General features: G+C 45.4%; 1 long non-coding RNA gene across 2 annotated transcripts; it reads right to left on the bottom strand.

Moving 5' to 3' along the window:
• Positions 1-296: 296 nt before the first annotated feature.
• On the bottom strand, positions 297-5,274 carry LOC148385596 (uncharacterized). 2 transcript variants are annotated; one of them, XR_015853085.1, is made up of 6 exons: positions 4,798-5,274; positions 1,148-1,205; positions 1,008-1,059; positions 899-930; positions 650-768; positions 297-582 (listed from the first exon to the last, which is right to left on the bottom strand). It is a non-coding gene; the product is annotated as an uncharacterized LOC148385596 (long non-coding RNA). The 2 variants fall into 2 exon arrangements; XR_015853086.1 differs by lacking the exon at positions 899-930 and having other exon boundaries at positions 4,798-5,273.
• Positions 5,275-15,518: the final 10,244 nt, after the last annotated feature.

Raw genomic sequence — 15,518 nt, 5'->3', positions numbered from 1 at the left:
AGGCCCCGGTGACCCGCGTCCGGGCGAGGGAAAACAAAGTCCATTTATGTTTTTCATCATAAGGGGCTTGGGTGAGCCGTGCTTTGTCTGACCCCTCACCTAGGACCCGTTTGCCATGGGTGACCCTACCAGGGGCATGAAGCCCCCGACAACATGGCTCCTAGGATCATAGGGGCACGCAAACCCCTCCACCACGATAAGGTGACGACTCGCGGAGGGGGAATAAAAATCAGGGAAATAATTTTTTAAATTATAATATTTTTAAAGTTGAGAATGAAGAGTTAGGAGTTCAAGTGTTCTTTGTAATCAAACTTTATTTCTTTTGCAAAGTAAACATTCGTTAAACAGATGTTGGATGGTTGTCTGCTCAGTGCCGAGTGGTGAGCCGGTGAGACGAGTGGTGGGCCGGTGATGAGTCTGTGCCTGGACCTAAGACAAAAAGATCTGCAAGTCAAAAGTCAAGCCAACATTTGGTGCAGAAAAAGGTTTTGGGTATGAAACTTCAAAGATGTCAAAGATGTTGTTCATAACACCAAGTGTTGAGAGCTGCATGACCAGGAAGCTGAACTTGTTCCTTGCGACCTGTCATAAAAAAAATATGTATAGGAATAAAGTTGTCATGAGGATTGTGCCGTGATGAGCATATTACCTTAAGTGCAAATATTGACTTGGGGATGAGGAAGCAACACAAAAACTTATGTTGCCAGAACGCTGCTGTGCTCTGGTCCTCAGCCACCGCTGCAAGCAGGTACTTGATAGTGCACCAGCCTGGACACAAAATGAACAATTATTCAAATTTTGCAACATGGTGGCTGAAATGATATGTAGTTTCCCGCATCAAGACAAAGAAAAAGCAGGTTAGTGTTCTTAACATACCGCATTTGCCAAGTTTAGTTACCTGTCAGCATGTTGGACAGGAAGATCATGACTCTTTGGTCCAGCACCCGAAACAACAAACTGGTCAAGCATTTTGATTTGTCCAATTTGTCATTGCAATAGGTTCAGACCTGGAACTTTAACTTCAATCCATGCAGCAGGCACCGGGTCGTTTGGCACCACCTGGTGGACGAAACAGGAAGAGAATGCACACGCTAAAATAAATTGGTCAAACAATTGTTCATGTATGAACGTGGTGCACGTGTTTCACCAATGAAGAATGCAGGCAAGGGCCGCTCTGAACTTCTCTCCAACCGCAGTTTGTTGGCCTGAAAGACAAGGTAACGTTGTACCCCATAGTGTTACATTTTCAGTCATACGAGCTGGTTTGATGGCAAGAGTAGACTTGCAAACGTCTCATGAAGTTGGGGCTCTCAGGACTGCAAGCCGGCCATTTTGACCATGCAGACAAAAAAAAAAAACCAAAGAAAAGTCAAGAACTTGAAAGAAATGATCAGACAGAACAGTAGTGTATGGCAGTACTGCTATATTTGAGGTTGCTAGTCGCCGGGATAATACCAGATCTAAGGTATTTCCATTCTTATGCGTTGCTGCCTGTACGGCTTGCGTAAAACCAAACGTATCGATTAAAGTCTGAAATGCCGAAGTCAGTGGTTCTGACGGTGAATTCATGTGGATGTTGAAATCACCCATGATAGCTATATTATCTGCATTTGTCACTAGATCAGCCACAAATTCTGAAAATTCATCCAGGAAGCCAGAGTAAGCCCCGGGTGGACGGTAAATAACAGCAAGATAGAATGACGGTAAAGCAGTGGATCGCACAATGAGAACTTCAAATGTTTGAAATACGTGAATTGAAATCTAGGCTCGGAATTTGAGATGAGGGCGACACCCCCAGCCTTTTTTCGAGGACGCGCCACATGCGAGCTCACAAAATTTGGAGGCGAGGCCTCGTTAAGTGGCAGCAGTTCATTAGGTTTTAACCAGGTCTCGCAAAGGCCAAAAATGTTTCGATTATGTTCCATGATAAGGTCATTAACGAGAACTGCTTTCGTACGAAGCGATCTAATACCGTATTTGCCGGTGTATAAGTCGACTCGGTGTATAAGTCGACCCCCTAAAATTGGACGGAAATTTACGATTTTATGATATATCCTTTGTATAAGTCGAGCTCAATTGTTGCATTATATTAAACTTCAAAATTCAATCAGAAATATGCAAAATTTATTGACGAAATGTGTTCAAATTCACGAGTTTGTAGCGAGCGATCTATACGCCATTTTAAATATTATTTACTTCATGACCCTGTGATATTACGCGCCGAGAGAGACTAACAATGAACACTCTTAGAAACTGGTTTATTTTTAGTTAAGAAACAACAAATTATAATTATAAAGTGATTGCCGGTACATAGAGTTCAAAATTCGTCTTCGTCGCTATTTCCGAAAAGCTCGTTCCATTTGTTTTCGTTTAGTTTGTCATCATAAAGGGCATCTTCTTGGTCTTCTCTATCCTCAGTTTCCTCCTCCTCTTCCCAGATAAGGTCGCCTTCTGACCCATCGAGAGCGTTTGGCGAATATTTTCTAAGTGCCAACGGCTCTTGCGCCATAAAGAGTCCGCCTCGGCTGGTTCCCCATGTCGGCCAGAACAAGTGAAAATTCGGCCTCTTCCCCTGGAAGTCTGGCCAAGTTTGGCGAATATTTTCTAAGTGCCAACGACTCAACCGCCGTAAAGTGTCCGCCTCGGCTGGTTCCCCATGTCGGCCACCACAAGTGAAAATTCGGCCTCTTCTCCTGGAAGTCCGGCCAAGTTTGGCAAATATTTTCAAAGTGCGAACGACTCAACCGCCGTAAAGTGTCCGCCTCGGCTGGTTCCCCGTGTCGGCCACCACAAGTGAAAATTCGGCCTCTTCCCCTGGAAGTCCGGCCAAGTTTGGCGAATATTTTCTAAGTGCCAACAACTCAACCGCCGTAAAGTGTCCGCCTCGGCTGGTTCCCCAGGTCGGCCACCACAAGTGAAAATTTGGCCTCTTCCCCTGGAAGTCTGGCCAAGTTTGGCAAATATTTTCAAAGTGCGAACGACTCAACCGCCGTAAAGTGTCCGCCTTGGCTGGTTCCCCGTGTCGGCCACCACAAGTGAAAATTGGCCTCTTCACCTGGAAGTCTGGCAAATATTTTCCAAGTGCCAACGACTCAACCGCCGTAAAGTGTCCGCCTCGGCTGGTTCCTCCGGTCGGCCAGAACAAGTGAAAATTCGGCCTCTTCCCCTGGAAGTCTGGCGAATATTTTCTAAGTGCCAACGACATTCATTTAGACATGGCGATTGAATGTTTACGTACCGGTAGTTATTGTCGTTGCTTGACGCGCGATGACTCGCACATTCGCTCAATACCCAGTACTTCCCACTAGCAGTCATCGTCGCTGCCTGGCTTTCGATATCCGTTATTGAGGTGAGAATATTTGAAATTGTTGCTGAGGATGCGTGTTAATGCGACGAACGCTTTATAATGATTCAGTTTCTCGCTGTTTGATGAGCCTGACGGACGCACACCCACGCACAACGAGATGCATGAGAAACGGCCTTGGTTACCATCACATTTGAAGCGATGAATACGAAGTTAAATTTTATGACTCGGTGTGTAAGTCGAGGTCGATTTTTTTCGGTCGATTTTGGATCGAAAAAGGTCGACTAATACACTGGCAAATACGGTATTCATAAAACCGAGTTTAAGTGTAATCGGTCGATCGGGGTGCGTATCTATCAAAGGATTTTTAAACGGGATGCGAGTAAAATTGTGTTCTCTAGGCCTAACATCACCTCTCAAAAATTTATTAGCGCGGTGGGATGAAACGACCGTGGCAATTTGATGATGAATATTTGTTACACATGTGAAGTTATCTAAAACAGGCACCGTTTCATCAGCAAGCCCGGTCGGGACGGAGTGATTGGATTTGTCTACTACCCCAGTAGAAAGTGTGTTTGTGTGTACTGCAGCACTATTTAAACTGTCACGCTGTAGTCTACACGAGGAGCTATGTGTATGCTGAAAGTCTAGCCTAGCGCTAATTAACTTTAACTTAGCAGACTCCAAATCCATCCTCACAGGTGGTCTAATCACCTGTACCCTGGCCTGCTCTAAAGTGACCTGTCATGAGTGGCTCAAACAGTAATCTATATTCCTAGAAAGAGTGAAGGCGCCTTCACGGTTAGGGTGAAGGCCGTCCTTCCTCAGCAGGTCGGGGCGGCCCCAGAAGGAGGACCAGTTATCTATAAAATACAGTCCCTGGTTTTTACAGAACCCAGCCATCCATCGATTAAGGGAGACTAATCTACTAAACCTCTCATCAGTGCCACTCCCAGGCAGGGGGCCAGAGACAAATACTCGATGCCGACTCATCTTTCTGGCAAGATCACAAGTCCTAGCTATGTTTTTCTTTGTGATCTCTGATTGTCTCATCCTAATATCATTGGAGCCGACGTGTATCACTATGTCCGAGTAGCTAGTGCTGGTGGAACTACGCTGTTGACTAGGCCTATTGCGAGTCAGCTCCCTAAGATTAGCTTCTATGTCGGGTGCTCTGTCCCCCCAGGAATACACATTACCGTGTCTGGATTTTTAAGCGGAATGTTTCGGGTAATGGAGTCACCTATGACCAAAGTGCGAGGGCCAGTAGACCGAGATGACTTTGGACGGCTATGCGTCTTACCTGGCTCATCGCGATTAGCAAGCCGCTTGGGGCTAATGCTAACCGGGCTAGCGGGCTGACTACAGCCCGCGTCTGTGTCCGCCGCAACTACTGTTATCGCACTATTCTGCTCTAAGGGGCGGACACGTCCCTCTAGCAGAGACAACCTCTCTAAGAGAAGGGTGCAGTTGGTGCACGAAGCCGTACAAACCTCTTGGTCCGCTGCCATACTTTGTGTCCGAAGAGCGGCGATCGATCTAGTGGCGTGAGTGCGCCGGCCGCCGGAAGTCAAGGCTTGGAAATCTCGAGCCAGATAGACCCATTGTAACCCATAGTGTTAAATTTTCAGTCATACGAGCTGGTTTGATGGCAAGAGTAGACTTGCAAACGCCTCATGAAGTCGGGGCTCTCAGGAAAGCAAGCCGGCCATTTTGAACATGCAGACAAAAAAAAAAAAAAAAAAAAAAGAAAAGTCAAGAATTTGAGTCGGTTGTACGTCAAATAAAAATGTGATTTTTGCCTTTTTTGCAGTCAATCTGGGTCTTGTGTTGCAGATGCAGGCCTGTGGACAGAAATGGACAGTTAGATGCAGTTGATTATAAGGTTTACATGCGAATCCACATTATTCGAACAGAAAGTAGGTTACTTGAGGCTCATTTTGGAGAGTCGCTCCTGTAGACAGATAATAGAAAATTAATTTGATTTGATTGATTCTGTTGTGAATTGCAGGAAATGGGGTCAAAATACAAAAAGTCCTGCCTAGCTACAAAAACAGATATGCTCAAACCTCATTGAATAAAGTACATAAGTAGACAATTAAATAAATAAAAGAAACATTTTAAGCATATAATTATACCTACACACCAAATCAATAAAGAAGACATAACTCGACATTTTTGATAAGTGGTGATGAGAAAGGTTTTTATAACTTTATGATCTGATATATTTTTGAGCACTTTGAAATAACAAATGACTTTTGATATATTGCCTAAATAGCTTAATGACCCTTAAGGAACTGTGTAATGCATGCCTGATGTTTTTTCTCTGAATCATGGACACGACCAGTCGTCTTGACCGTTCAGTACTTGATTGTATCTTATGTTTTGACTAATGCTAGACGCCAGTTTTTGATTACTACTGAACGCTCTGCACAGAGGGAAATAGTTTGCCTAACAAAGAAAAGATACGGTTGGAAGCATGATTAAACTAAGAATAAGCAAAGACATGATGTATCAAAAGAACAGCAATAGATTAATGATGTTGTTGGATTCTGTCCACAATTTAGGGAGCGCGTTATCTGCGCCTCACGGCAAAAGCCTTTGCCAATCACCTGTTATTCAATTTACTCACTGCGTGCTCGTTTGATTTCTTCAGATTTAGGAAAATGCAAAGACACTGAAGCAGAAATTAGACTTAGACAGCTTGGTTGAGTTCAATCACAATTCTTGTTCAAAAAGCTCTGTTTTCAGGAAAGTGCAATACAGCGCTGGGCCCTTCAAGAGCGGAAAGTCTCCATTCAGAAAAGGCAAAGTCCAAGGTTGTTAGATCAGTTTTATATTCAGTAGCACATTGTGGGCTGGGATTGATGGGCGATGAGTCTTCGGGGTGGGGCAAGTTCGAAGGAGAGTCTGCTTCCATGGGAGTGGTGCTGGTTATGGGCGATTCGGTGTGTTGGTGGGGGGCTGTTGGTGTGTGTGTGTGGAGGGGGCTGTTGTTTTCCATCCCGTCTCTCGGCCTTGGCGACCATCTTTGGCCGAGTTCTCGGGTGGCTCCTTCTGGCACCCACTGGTTTTATCTCCACGTGACCTTCCTGTGAACATTCTTCTCCAATCTTGGACATACATACCGCATTCAACCGTATCTTTGCTTTGTTAGGTAAACTATTTCCCTCTGTGCAGAGCGTTCAGTAGTAATCAAAAACTGGCGTCTAGCATTAGTCAAAACATAAGATACAATCAAGTACTGAACGGTCAAGACGACTCTGGCCGTGTCCATGATTCAGAGAAAAAACATCAGGCATGCATTCCACAGTTCCTTAAGGGTCATTAAGGTATTTAGGCAATATATAAAAAGTCATTTGTTATTTCAAAGTCCTCAGAAATATATATATATCAGATCATAAAGTTATAAAAACCTTTCTCATCACCACTTATGAAAAATGTCTAGTTATGTCTTCTTTATTGATTTGGTGTGTAGGTATAATTATATGCTTCAAATGTTTCTTTTATTTATTTAATATGTGAATATACTTGTCTGCTTATGTACTTTATTCAATGAGGTTTGAGCATATCTGTTTTTGTAGCGAGGCAGGACTTTTTGTATTTCGACCTCATTCCTTCAATGTCACAGCCAAAAGCTAACATAATTTCATACAAAATGACAAAATTAAAAGAATCCAGCAGTACGACAGTGTATGTCCAAGATTGGAGAAGAATGTTCACAGGAAGGTCACGTGGAGATAAAACCAGCAGGTGCCAGAAGAAGCCACCCAAAGACTCGGCCAAAGATGATCGCCAAGGCCGAAAGACGGGAGGGAAGACAACAGCCCCCACCCGAGAACTCGGCCAAAGATGATCGCCAAGGCCGAAAGACGGGATGGAAGACAACAGCCCCCCTCCACACACACACACCAACAGCCCCCCACCTCCACACCGAATCGCCCATAATCAGCACCACTCCCATGCAAGCAGACTCTCCTTCGAACTTGCCCCACCCCGAAGACTCATCGCCCATCAATCCCGGCCCACAATGTGCTACTGAATATAAAACTGATCTAACAACCTTGGCCTTGGCCTTTTTCTGAATGGAGACTTTCCGCTCTTGAAGGGCCCAGCGCTGTATTGTACTTTCCTGAAAACAGAGCTTTTTGAACAAGAATTGTGATTCAACTCAACCAATCTGTGTAAGTCTAATTTCTGCTTCAGTGTCTTTGCATTTTCCTAAATCTGAAGAAATCAAACGAGCACGTAGTGAGTAAATTGGATAACAGGTGATTGGCAAAGGCTTTTGCCGTGAGGCGCAGATAACGCGCTCCCTAAATTGTGGACAGAATCCAGCAAATGGTGACCATCCGACGTGATTTCTTCAGAAGGGAAAGTGCATGCTCAACAAAGGATTCTTCCTTCTCCGCTCTTGCTCAACAATATTGCAGTCCGACAGGCACAAAAGGTAAGGGGGAACCTTTTTTCTCTCTCCCAGAGCAGCAATGTTGTGGAGTGAAAGCGGAATACAAAAATTAATAATTTCAGCTCTGTGTTCAGGAATGGTGGTTGTATAGAAGTGTGTGTTTGTGTGGAACTTGGTAAAAGTGATTTGTGGAAAAAATTAAAAATACAAAAACAGGTGAAGGCGTCGCTGATATAGCAGGGCGGATGCTGAGCGACTCCAATAGTGTGACCTTAGAACATTATAGGGCTGTCTAAGGCGAGGGACATCTGGGATGTCCGAGTCGTGGTGAATTAAGAGAAAGGTGGTGAGGACTTTGTCTGATCAGCAAAGGGCGCTCACACCGCTGGAACTTGTGGGATGCCAGTGACTAGCATATGGGCACCTGAGTGGCCTCAATAGTAGACACTTAGGAACTTATACTGTTGCCTAAGGTCGGGGTCGATTGGATCGGCCAGGCCACCAATACGAGTCGGGGACTCGTGAAAAAAAAAAAAAAGAAAAAAATGGTGAAGGCATCGCTGATATAGCAGGACGGATGCCTGGCGACCTCAATAGTGCGACCTTAGAGACTTATATTGTTGTCTAGGGCGAAGGGTAACTGGGTTAACCAGGTCGCTACATAATTGTTGAAGTGTGTCTATGATGATATTGTGTGGAAAGCAGGCTTGGCTGTCAGATGGGACAGCGGCGCAGCTGAAGAAGTGAGTGATTAGTTGTGGTGCTGTTCATGGGATGGAAGTGATGATTTGTGGTTCATGAAGAACAATAAGTTGATTTGTATAAAATTGTTGATTTTATTTTGATTTTGCATGAGAGTTGGAGTCAGAAAAATGGCTTAACAAGAATTTGATAAAGAATGTATATTTAATTAGCATGAAGGTTATATCCCATTGTGTGGTGGGGTTAAACTGTAACCATTTTTGTTTTCAAAAGGGTGCGGCTCTAAAGTTTGGGCCAAACGGTCAGGTGGGCACAAATGCACATTTTGGACAGAGGTGGGGGGTTACATTGTGCGACGTGGTGGTGGCGAGGCTCTCCGCACGTCAACTGCCCCCCCCCCCTCTTGTCATCAGCTGGGAAGGTTGTCATGTCTATGTTGTGGGCCCGTGTGTTATCTATGTTTGTCTTTGTGTATCAGTTCGTTATAAATGATGGAATTGGGCTAAAATGGTGCATGAGAAACGGTGTGCTAGAAAATGGTTTATCAGATTAGCATTGTTAAATGTAAAAATGAGAAATTATCGAAAAATCTGAGGGTTGTGGGCAGAAACTGGTCCAATGAGGAGAGTGCCCAGCCCTCATAAAAATGTGAGAGTAAGAGAGAACATACATTGTAGAATTGGATAAAAATTAAATTGTGATTGCAGATGTTACATTTAGGAGGAATTATTGATCGATTAGGACATTAGACTATACAAGGTGGTTACATGTAAGAGTAAGTCAAAAATTTGAATCACTTAGAGTTAAAAAACAACAAATAAAAGCGACATTGCAAGGGGGCACTTTTTATCAAAAGAACACCAAGTAAAGTATTAAGTGTTGGGCATTTGTGATTGGGATTAAATTAAGGCTAAAATTATGTCAATGATTAGAATTCAATGGTGCTCTACACAAAAAGGCTAAAATTTTAATGAGGAAATAATAGGAGTACTGTGTGGGTCCACATATGTCATGGTCCTAGTTTATTTGGTTTTTTGATTGATTGATATCTTTATTTCGAACATCCAAAACAAAAAAGAAAAAACAAAACAAATCACACTCTAAAGTGCTACATATAAGTCCATACAACAAACAAACAAAATATAAACCCACAAACAGAAAAAAATACATAAATAAATAATAATAATAATACATAAGTAAATAAATCAATAAAGAATGCTCGAAAAGGAGTAGGAAGAAGCATAGCTTTTTAGATTCCTACCCCTTTCTCACTTTATCCATTAAACCAATGATTCAACATATACTGTAATTCTACAACAGAACACAAGTAGATACACTTTCACACTTATTTTTCTGTTTCATTTTAACTTGAGTGTAGCCCTTTGGCACTTTTAGCCTTTGTACCCGCTAAACAACATTTTTTTGTACATTCTTTTAAACTGGTGGATATTTGGACTTTGCTTGAGTTCCTCACTTAGATTGTTCCATAGTTTGACCCCAGTTATAGTGATGCAGAAACTTTTTAAGGTTGTTCTTATGTTTAATTTGTATTTAATTTTATTATTTAATTTAATTTTATGTTTGATTTTGAAGTTGTGATTCCCCCTTAACTTATAACCTCCCTCCCGATTCCTAAATAAGTTTTGGATATTTTCTGGTAGTTGTTTTGCTTTTGCCCTATACATGATGATTGCTGTTTGGTAAGATACTATGTCAGTGAATTTCAATAGTTTGGATTGTATGAAAAGTGGATTTGTGTGTTCCAAGTAGTTGACTTTATGAATAGTCCTTATTGCTCTTTTCTGCAGAATGATAAGTGTTTTATAAGTATTCCCCCAAACCTCAGCACAGTAATGCAAATAGGGCAAGACAAGAGAACAATAAAGTGTACGAAGTGAATGATAATCCGGTAATTCTTTTGCTTTGTATATGACTGCCATGCTTCTTGAAATTTTAGACTTTACGTTTTTGATGTGTGGCTTCCAACTCAGCCTGTCATCTATTATAACCCCAAGAAATTTGTTTTCCTGCACTCTTTCAATTTCAGTCCCATCTATTTCTATTCGTATCTTTATGTTCGCTTTGCCAAATACCATAAAATTGGTCTTACTTACATTTAATGATAATTTGTTCCAGTCGAACCACATTTTTATTTTTTTCATTTACTCATTCCACACTGATTCCACTTGTTGGATGTTATCACCTGAACAAAAGATATTTGTATCATCTGCAAAATTGATGAGTTTTAGTTCTTTAGAGACTTTGCACATGTCATTTATATACAAAATAAATAATTTAGGGCCTAAAACTGACCCTTGTGGAACACCACAAGCTATGTCCAAATATCCAGAGCAGTGATTGCCCAACTTTACATACTGTTGCCGTTCTCGCAGATAATCCTTTATCCAGTCCAATACAATTCCCCTTATCCCATATTTTTCTAATTTATTGAATAGTATATTATGATTAATTGTGTCAAAAGCTTTTTTGTGGTCAATGAAAACTCCCACTGCATGTCGTTTGTTATCTATTGCATCTGTGATTTCCTCGATTGATTCCATTAATGCCTGTGCTATTGATCTGTTTACTCTAAAACCATATTGGTTCTCTGCAAATAATTTATGTTTTTCCAAAAATCCATTCATTCTACTGTTAAAAAGCTATTCCAATATTTTTGAGAGTTGTGGCAATATTGAGATAGGTCTGTAGTTTGTAAAAATGTGTTTGCTCCCAGTTTGTCCCGTCTCTCTGTCCCGTCAGTACGGTGATTTGTTCGTCTAATGAGTGTTCGTCCGACAGTCTTGTGTGTTCGTCTCGTCCGTGCTACAAGTACAGCAGGCAGGTTCTGCTTGACATCGGCAGAAGTGGGTTTTGCGGCGTTCTGGACTTTGAAGCGTCGACATTAAAGGCGCTCGGACTGCTACGTCCTGAAACGTCGCCGACCTCACCCGCTATTCCTACCCCGGTTGGGAGCCGTCGGAAACGGTGTGCGAGGAGGCAAAAGAGGGGCAAGCGCGGAGGCGTCCGGGCCAGGCTGGCGGCCAACCCAGAGCGACCGGCGGTGCCCTCCATTCTTCTGGCGAATGTTCGATCGCTGGACAACAAAATGGATTACGTTTGCCTGCTGAGGTCTACGAACCGGACGGTGCGGAACTGCTGTGTGCTCGTGTTCACCGAGACCTGGTTGAGTGACAACATTCCGGACTCTGCAGTGCATCTCGAGCGGCTAGCGTGCCATTGTACGAGGGGGAAAGTCGCGAGGAGGTGGAATATGCGTCTACATCCGAGAAGAATGGTGCCGGGACTCTGTGGTGGTATGTAAGCGCTGCTCGCCGCTTGTGGAGTTTGTGATCATTAAGTGCCGTCCTTTTTATCTGCCGAGGGAATTTAGCGCGATTCTGCTAGTCGCGGTATACATCCCGCCTTCCAACATCGAAGGAGACAGCATCGCGGCGCTTGGTGAACTGTACCAGGCTGTCAGTGAACAGCAAACAGCGCACCCTGACGGTTTCACCATCTTCGCTGGAGACTTCAATCATGCCAACCTGAAGTCTGTTTTCCCGAGGCTTCACCAGTATGTTCCTTTTCCGACACGTGGCGACAGCTTCCTGGACCTAGTCTACTCGGCGCAAAAGGGAGCTTTCAAAGCCACCCCCCTCCCCCATCTGGGGCTTTCTGACCATCTCACCGTTTTGCTTCTGCCCGCATATAGACAATTGGTAAAGGCATCCAGGCCGGTTCGGAGGCAGGTTCGTGTGTGGCCTGAGGGTGCCTCCGATGCACTTCGTGACTGCTTCGACTCCACTGACTGGGACTTGTTTAAGCAGGCAGCCACCTACAACGATTGGACGGACATAGAGGAGTATACTGACACTGTTACCTCTTACATCACGAAGTGCATCGATGATGTGACTTGCTCGAAATCCGTCGTCACTCGCGCGAACTGGAAGCCGTGGCTGACGGGGGCTGTCCTCGGACTGTTGAGGGCCAGGGACAAGGCTTTCAGAGCGGGGGATGAGGCTGGCTTGAGGACAGCGAGGGCCGACCTGTCCCGAGGCATCAAAGAAGCGAAGAAGGCGTTGTCGTGCAAGGTCTCCACCCACTTCAAGGACAGCAAGGACGCACGTAGCCTTTGGCGGGGCATTCAGACCATCACGGACTACAAGCCCGCGCCGAGGAGCTGTGAGGGCGACGTCCGTCTGCTGAACGATCTGAACCGCTTCTTTGCTCGCTTCGACGCCCAGAACAGCACTTGCCCGCTGAAGACCGCTCCCCCCCCACACGAGCAGCCCCTGCGCCTCTCTGCCGACGGTGTGAGGAGGGCGCTTGCCGCTATTGACACCCGTAAGGCGGCGGGCCCTGACAACATCCCGGGTCGAGCGCTGAAGGACTGCGCTGGGAAGCTGTCGGGTGTCTTCACGGACATCTTTAACGTTTCCCTGCAGCAGGCCATCGTCCCCTCGTGTTTCAAGGCTGCCACCATCGTTCCTGTGCCGAAGAAACCTGCACCGTCCTGCTTCAATGACTACCGCCCCATGGCACTGACGCCCATCATCATGAAGTGCTTTGGGCGGCTTGTCATGGAGCACATCAAGTCCGTTCTCCCCCCCATCATTGACCCTTTCCAGTTTGCGTACCGTGCCAAGCGGTCCTCTGAGGATGCCATCTGCTCTGCCCTCCACTCGGCCCTCACCCACCTCGAGAGAAAGGACTCATATGTGAGGTTGCTGTTTGTGGACTTCAGCTCTGCCTTCAACACCATTGTGCCGCAGCGACTCATCTGCAAACTCGACGAGCTGGGCCTCAGTACCTCCCTCTGCAACTGGCTACTGGACTTCCTCTGTCAGAGGCCTCAAGTGGTGCGTGTTGGCGACAAATTCTCCGCCAGCATCACGCTGAGCACGGGGGCCCCCCAGGGCTGCGTGCTCAGTCCATTGCTCTTCACCCTGCTGACGCATGACTGCACTGCGACCTACAGCGACAACCGCATAGTGAAGTTTGCTGACGACACGACTCTGGTGGGTCTCATCACGAAGGGCGACGAGACTCGGTACAGGTCGGAAGTTGACCTTCTGACCACGTGGTGCAGGGACAACAACCTCGACGGTGCTGTGGTGGAGAGGGTGAGCTGCACCAAGTTCCTTGGGGTGCACATCAGTGAGGACCTCTCCTGGTCCGCAAACACCTCGTCACTGGCAAAGAAAGCTCAGCGCCGCCTGTACTTCCTGCGGAAGCTCCGGCGTGCATGTGCTCCTCAGGCAGTCCTGTCTACATTCTACCGTGGCACCATTGAGAGCGTCCTTACCAGTTTCATCGCTGTCTGGGGTGGTAACTGCACTGAACAGAACTTGAAGGCCCTGCAGCGCATAGTGAATACGGCTGGTAAGATTATTGGTGCTTCGCGCCCCTCCCTGAAGGACATTTACACCTCCCATCTCACCCGCAAGGCGACCTCGATTGCGAGAGATGTGAGTCACCCGGCTCACTCTTTGTTTGACCTTCTGCCCTCTGGGAAGAGGTACAGGAGCCTGCGCTCCCGCACCACCAGACTCGCCAACAGCTTCTTTCTCCAGGCTGTTAGGGCCCTGAACTCGCTACCCCCTTCTGCGTAGTGTGCGGCACTGTTGCGCTATTTTCTGGAATGTCTGCTGTACGCGCACTTGCTCCTTTTTTTTTTTAGCTCCTCTTATTTATTTATTTATTTGTTGTTATTTATTCATTATTTATTCAGCACACTTTTGTTATACTTGTTTACTTGTTTGTCTGTTGTGGGCCATGTCTTGTCACCGTGGGATATGGGGGAACGAAATTTCGGTTTCTTTGTGTGTCTTTGGCATGTGGAGAAATTGACAATAAAGCTGACTTTGACTTTGACTTTAACTTTATCAAAAATGTGAGAGTGAAGGAGGAGGTTTGATTTGTAATCTGGCATTTGGGTGCCACTTTTAAGAATCTGTGCAGGAGCATAGATTGTTTTTGTTTGTTTTAAAGACATATTTAACAGTTTATCTCGGTGCAGTAAGGATATAGCAATTTTGAAAGACTTAAAATTAAAAGCAAAATTACATTTTAATTCTGACACATGCCAGCTAACATGAGGATAGGAAATAAATAAAGGAATAAATACTAGCTCAAATGTGGCATGTGTTTTAAATTGGGCGATAAGACATTCACTTCCAAGCACTATCCTTTAGCGCTGCTGACAATAATAACTTACGAGATGTCAATAATGATGGTCTTATTGACGTTCAGCAGGAGGTTGTTGTCCCTGCACCACGTGGTCAGAAGGTCAACTTCCGACCTGTACCGAGTCTCGTCGCCCGTCTCGTCGCCCCTCTCATCACGAAGGGCGACGAGACTCGGTACAGGTCGGAAGTTGACCTTCTGACCACGTGGTGCAGGGACAACAACCTCCTGCTGAACGTCAATAAGACCAAGGAAATCGTTGTTGACTTCCGGAAGGGTCACACAACACACCTGCCGCTGATCATCGACAGTGCTGTGGTGGAGAGGGTGAGCTGCACCAAGTTCCTGGGGGTGCACATCAGTGAGGACCTCTCCTGGTCCGCAAACCCCTCGTCACTAGCAAAGAAAGCTCAGCGCCGCCTGTACTTCCTGCGGAAGCTCAAGCAGTTCTGTCTACATCTACCGCGGCACCATTGAGACCGTCCTCACCAGTTGCATCGTTGTCTGGGGTGGTAACTGCACTGAACAGAACTTGAAGGCCCTGCAGCGCATAGTGAATACGGCTGGTAAGATTATTGGTGCTTCGCTCCCCTCCCTGAAGGACATTTACACCTCCCATCTCGCCCGCAAGGCAACCTCGATTGCGAGAGATGTGAGTCACCCGGCTCACTCTTTGTTTGACCTTCTGCCCTCTGGGAAGAGGTACAGGAGCCTGCGCTCCCGCACCACCAGACTCGCCAACAGCTTCTTTCTCCAGGCTGTTAGGGCCCTGAACTCGCTACCCCCTTCTGCGTAGTGTGCGGCACTGTTGCGCTATTTTCTGGAATGTCTGCTGTACGCGCACTTGCTCCTTTTTTTTTTTTTTTTTTTTTTTTGCTCCTCTTATTTATTTATTTGTTGTGTTATTTATTCATTATT

Source organism: Syngnathus floridae, chromosome 16, assembly GCF_059516105.1.
Source record: "Syngnathus floridae isolate MCC-2025c chromosome 16, RoL_Sflo_1.0, whole genome shotgun sequence".
Lineage (NCBI taxonomy): Eukaryota > Metazoa > Chordata > Actinopteri > Syngnathiformes > Syngnathidae > Syngnathus > Syngnathus floridae.
This window is presented reverse-complemented; position numbering and strand designations above follow the sequence as displayed.